The following is a 6,529-nucleotide window of genomic DNA, read 5'->3' as shown; positions in this document are numbered from 1 at the left end:
GCAAGGCAAAAGACACTGTCAATAAGACAAAAAAGGCCACCAACAGATTGGGAAAGGATCTTTACCTATCCTAAATCAGATAGGGGACTAATATCCAATATATATAAAGAACTCAAGAAGGTGGACTCCAGAAAATCAAATAACCCCATTAAAAATGGGGATCAGAGCTAAACAACAAATTCTCACCTGAGGAATACCAAATGGCTGAGAAGCACCTGAAAAAAATGTTCAACATACTTAATCATCAGGGAAATGCAAATCAAAAAAGCCCTGAGATTCTACCTCACACCAGTCAGAATGGCTAAGATCAAAAATTCAGGTGACAGCAGATGCTGGCAAGGATGTGGGGAAAGAAGAACACTCCTCCATTGTTAGTGGGATTGCAAGCATGTACAACCACTCTGTTAATCAGTCACAAAAGAACTCACATGATATGTACTCACTGAGAAGTGGATATTAGCCCAGAAACTTCGAATAGCCAAGATATAAGATACAATTTGCTAAACGCATGAAACTCAAGAAGAATGAAGACCAAAGTGTGGACACTGCGCCTTCTTAGAATTGGGAACAAAACACCCATGGAAGGAGTTACAGAGACAAAGTTTGGAGCTGAGACGAAAGAATGGACCATCTAGAGACTACCATATCCGGGGATCCATCCCATAATCAGCTTCCAAATGCTGACACCATTGCATACACTAGCAAGATTTTGCTGAAAGGACCCAGATAGAGCTGTCTCTTGTGAGACTATGCTGGGGTTTAGCAAACGCAGAAGTGGATGCTCACAGTCAGCTATTAGATGGATCACAGGCCCCCCAATGGAGTAGCTAAAGAAAGTATCCAAGGAGCTAAAGGGATCTGCAATCCTATAGGTGGAACAACAATATGAACTAACTAGTACCCACCCCACCCCCCAGAGCTCGTGTCTCTAGCTGCATATGAATCAGAAGATGGCCTATTAGGCCCTCAGTGGAAAGAGAGGCCCATTGTTTGTGCAAACTTTATATGTCTCAGTACAGGGGAACACCAGGACCAAGAAGTGGGAGTGGATAGGTGGGGAAGTGGGTGGGGGAGCGTGTGGAGGACTTTTGGGATAGCATTGGAAATGTAAATGAAATAAATACCCAATAAAAAATAAAAATTAAAAAAAGAAATAAATTTTAGAGCCAGGCGGGAAGGCGAACGCCTTTAATTCCAGCACTTGGGAGGCAGAGGCAGGCGGATTTCTGAGTTCGAGGCCAGCGTGGTCTACAAAGTGAGTTCCAGGACATACAGGGCTATACAGAGAAATGCTGTCTCAAAAAAAACAAACAAACAAACAAACAAAGGAAGGAAGGAAGAAATTTTATTTCTCTAGAAAAAACATTTTTTCATGTGTATTAGCTATTTGTAGTTCTTTCAAGAGCTTTATGTCCAACTTCTTTACCTGTTTATTAGTGGACTATTTACTCTTTTGATGTTTGATTTGTTGTTGTTGTTGTTGTTGTTGTTGTTGTTGTTTGTAACCTCCTTCCAGCCTAGCCAGGCTGGTTCAGACCATCCTCCACTGAGGCAGAGCCACCTGCTGTGCTGCTTCTCACCACTTTCCTTTGATGCTACACTGCTTGCTACCTGCCTGTGGCTGAGCCAGTTCTCCAAGATCTTCCAGAGTTAGCTGAGAACTGTGACTTTAGTGAGTTCCTGCTAAAAGACTGTTCTGACAACTTCACAAGAAACTTGGCATGACTGGGAATGGGTCTCCCCTCTCCTTTATAAAGCATGTCTGCCGCCATTAAAGTTGAGCCTTGATCAGAATACTGTCTTGGTTTCATTTCTCTCTCTACCCACCTAGATTCCCTCTTTTCTTTCAGCTCCAAGATGGCTCCCAGTCTCGAACCCAGACATGAGAGCCACAGGCCAGTCCCAACAAATTGGTGTCCCATGCGGGGCCTGGGAATGGCAGAGGACATTTGGAAGAAATACTGCTGGTTTGGAGCTCCATGGAAAAAGAAAAGAATTAAAGAAAATTCGTACCAGAGAAGGTGTGGTATGGGCTAACCTGGAACAGCGCTAAACCCACGCACAGGGTTCACTTAGGTTCAGCAGTGAGATATCAGGATCTAGGAACGTAACAGGCAGTCAGCCGCAGCTTCCAGAGCTGCTTTTTAGGTGAGAGAAATAAAAGGGTTTGGATTTAATAATCAGGCAGATTGGCCGCAGTCGGAAACTGCATCAGGCGGGAGGAAAATGTCCCAGAAGCAGAGAGAAATTTTAGGTGACACCCTGTTTTGTTCTCTCTGGGATCTACAGCAGAAGTTCTCTGCCCTCTTTGTGTTTTTGTCTAGGGTCTTGTCTAATGTCTGCTGCACCAGTCTGTCCACGTGTTCAATTCATGTGTTCGTGTCTAGTCGTCTGAATGACTGAATGTTCTGTGTTTTGTGTTGAAAAACAAAAGATGGCTAGTATAACAAAGCCAAGAGTGGCCAAACTGTTTAGCCAGGATCAGGCACAGCAGGAGGGCCCCTGCTGGAAAAACTGGGTTTTTTGTTTTTTTGTTTTTTAAAGCAAGTCTGCAGCCTCATGGTTTGGGGACAAAAAAGCTGATAGATGGTTTTTTTCCTAAGAAAATTTTCTGCAATCGTGATTATTGCATTTAGCTAATGACAAAGTGCTTTTTATTTTATAATTATAACTAGAAAAAATTAATATTCTCTGATTGGTCTAAGTGTAGCTGCTTCATTTGTCTTTTTACTGGTAATGTGCTCTGCATGTCTTCACAATCAGCTCATACATTATTGGTTAGGATTAAATAATTGTTACATTGGTAACTGGAGGCTAGCCTTAAATTGGCAACTCAGGAGTTTTTCAAACAAGTGACATAAGCAGGTCAAAAAACTGGGCCTCATAAGTCATTCCTTGGTTTCGCATCAGGTAACTTCTAGGTACTTTGCCTGCTGTGACTTCCTACCCCCTTTATTTTCTGTATTCTTTGGCTCCCGGCAGCCAGCGGGTTGCTGACTGCTATGGGGCAGGGCCTTTGGGCAAGCAGCTTTCCCTAAACTTGGTGATGCGAGAAGCCACCAAAAAGTGGGCAGGTGGCTTTGTAGCGAACTCAGGGGAGGGCCTTGCTCCTGCATTGCCCCATGAGACTCCTCCCATCCCCACCAGGGTAGCCGTATTCCCCACAGCCCAACACTCAGGGTGCCCCACCACCCTCACTTGGGTTTCCTAGCCTGAGAGGAAGGCCAAGGTGGCGGCTGCAGTGGCAGCTGCAGTGGAAGGCAGTGCACACCACCTCTGCTTCAGAGATGCAGGGTTCAGCAGCAGGTTGAAATCCAGAGTCCTTTTCAGAGTGGCTCTGCACGCCTTGGTGGCGAGTGGCCAAGGTTCGGCTCGGGCAGGGGCAAGAAAGACGATGGCAAATGCCCCCCCCCCAGGTGCCTGGTGAGTGAGGGGCCTGGTACAGTGGAGCTGCGACAAGGCAGGTAGGCGGGGCCGAGGTGGCACTCACCTCAAAGCATAGTTTCAGCATCGTATTAAAACTACAGTGGTGCTAATAAAGAATTGTAAGATATATTTGGGTATTTTAGAAAACCTATAACAAAAATTGTGTCTTAGAAACCTGACAAAGTGTCTATTCCTTGTTCCAAACAGCATTTAATTTGGTTATTGCAGAATATTAATAATTGTTCTATTGCATACCATCATTTTAAATAAAATTGACAATCAATATCCCAAAGATAAGTTAAAAATTGTTTTTATGCATGCTTCTGTATCTTCTATAAATTCATGCATGCATGCATCCTAATTATTGTGTTTAAAAACAATTCCTCTATGGGAAATAAGTAGATGTGAATTGGATCACACGCTTATTCTTTTGAGCTTCCCCCTGTTTCAACACAGATAATTAAGTTGTGTGCTGTGGATGGTGTTTTAAAATGCTGAACAATCAGACCTTAATTTATATATTAATAGTCCATATTATATCTCAGAGCTCACAATTGCTTAAGATTGTTCGTCCCTCGGATGCTATTAATTCTCAGATTTGCAATTGCTTATGGATATACAACTCATAGAAAAAATGCTGTCCTTTTAAGAGGTGGTTATTTTTGGACATTTAATAAATTGTTCTGAATTACCTGGACATCTTAAAGCAATGCCATGCTGGATTTATATCTCCGGCAGTCTATAGGTCCTACATACAAGATAGATTGGATATATAATCTCGTTCATTATATATTCAAAACAGTTATGGTTTAAGATAATATTTTAATTTTCTTAGAAATTGTGCATATCAAATTATAAAAAATTCTTTGCTATTAGTGTCCTCAGTTACTACTTGTTTTTCCATAACAGTGTTAATTCTTGAGGACTTATACTTAATAAATTGCTGCAAATAAATGCTCCTATTTCTGATTAATAAATAAATTATGCACATGTGACTATTAATAACTTTTCAAGCTTTCTAGTTACAACCGTTCTTCAAGAGAAACAATTGAAAGTGCAATTAGTTACTGCCCATATTACATGAATACTGACTATAACAGTCAAGTATTTGAGATGTTTTATCAACAAATTATTAATTCTCAGGGACAAGGTATTGTCGAACTTTAAAACTAGCTTCTTAAAAGACAAAGAAAGGGGAAAATATATCCCTGTGCATATTATTTAGTTCATTCCCGTGCACATTATTTAAATCATACTTTTATTTTAGAATTTTGAAATTTGAATGTCAAAGAATTTAATAAATGCCTTATAGTATCTTAAAAGGATCTACTTATTGGCCTATCATTTGATCCTGAACAGCTACCTTATTAGGAAAGGGGAAAAAATAGGTTCTCTCCACAGAACGCTGCAGAAGCATGATGGCTAATTTGTGTGACAAACTGACAGGTAAGTTCTCTCAGTGCCCTGACTGAAGTGACAAGGAAGCTAAATTTGGTACATGTTTTTGACCCATCCTTGCTTGCCGTTTTTCCAGTTTGGACAAGTGAAGCTGCCTTGCTTCAAGCTTTTAACCTTATGCTAAAAAGAACATTAGAGACTGTGTAATCTGACTTAAAAAGATTAGTCATATAATAGAGTCATAATGATTCTTCTCTTTTCTTCAGTGTGACCAGTTATTCTAACTCAATCATAGACTGGCCTAGTAATAATTCCAATATTAGAGATTCCTATTGAAGATAGCTAAAATTCTTAATTACCTAGCAAAGTTAATTTGGAGCTCAGCCTCCACTTCCAGAGAATCTCTGGCCTTTCTGCTAATTCTCAAAGCCAGCTCCCCCACCCCGAGAGCTCAAAGCCTAAGCTTAGTCATTGCTAATTTGCAACTGAATGGAGTACCTGGACTTCTTCAAAGAAGCTTTTATACAGTTGCTTTATCACTGTCCCACCTTTGTTTCTCAAGCAGATCAGCCACCTTTCAGCCTGACTGCAGCAGGAGTAAAACCTTGCCTCCAACAGCACAGGTGGCAGTTAATATTCTCCATCACGAAGCATTCTAAGTACATATTATGGCTTTGGTCCGAATTGGGAGTATGGTGTGCTATGAGGGCCTGACAGTCAATGACGGGCACCAAGATCTCAGAATCATACCAATCTAAGACAGGGGTACATGCCAAAAGGCCATGGCTATTGATAATACACCACAGGGTCATGTTTGTGTGAAATATAACACAAACTAGCTGCATGTACACTCTATGATGGATAAGGATGATTTGAGAAGATCTAAGATTTCCTAAGACAGGCAGGGCCACCAGCCACCATAACTCCCAGGCAGGACTATAGAGCATAAATAAATTTTATGCCTCAGTCCAGTTTTGTTTAATATTATTTAAAGTGGGGGAAATGTAACCTCCTTCCAGCCTAGCCAGGCTGGTTCAGACCATCCATCACTGAGGCAGAGCCACCTGTTGTGCTGCTTCTCATCACTCTCCTTTGATGTTACACTGCCTGCTACCTTCCTGAGGCCGAATGAGTTCTCCAAGATCTTCCAGAGTTAGCTGTGAACTGTGATTTTCAAGAGTTCCGGCTAAAAGACTGTTGTGACTGGGAATGGGCCTCCCCTCTCCTTTATAAAGTGTGTCCACCTCATTGAGCCTTAATCAGAATGCTGTTTTGGTTCTATTTTTCTCTCTACCCACCTAGATTCCCTCTTTCCTTTCAGCTCCAAGATGGCTCCCAGTCTCGAACCCAGACATGAGAGCCGCAGGCCGGCCCCAACAGTTGTTTTTAAATATACATTTTATTTATTTCATATTTTATTAGATATTTTCTTTATTTACATTTCAAATGCTATCCTGAAAGTTCCCTATACCCTCCCCCCACCCTGCTCCCCTACCCACTCACTCCCACTTCTTGGCCCTGGTGTTCCCCTGTACTGGGGCATATAAAATTTGCTAGACCAAGAGGCCTCTCTTCCCAGTGATAGCCGACTAGGCCATTTTCTGCTAATTATGCAGCTAGAGACACAGCTCTGGGGGTAGTAGTTAATTCTTATTGTTGTTCCACCTATAGGGTTGCACACCCCTTTAGCTCCTTGGGTACTTTC

The sequence above is a fragment of the Mus caroli genome, chromosome 11 (assembly GCF_900094665.2).
Source record: "Mus caroli chromosome 11, CAROLI_EIJ_v1.1, whole genome shotgun sequence".
NCBI lineage: Eukaryota > Metazoa > Chordata > Mammalia > Rodentia > Muridae > Mus > Mus caroli.
Note: the sequence above shows the minus strand (reverse complement) of the source record.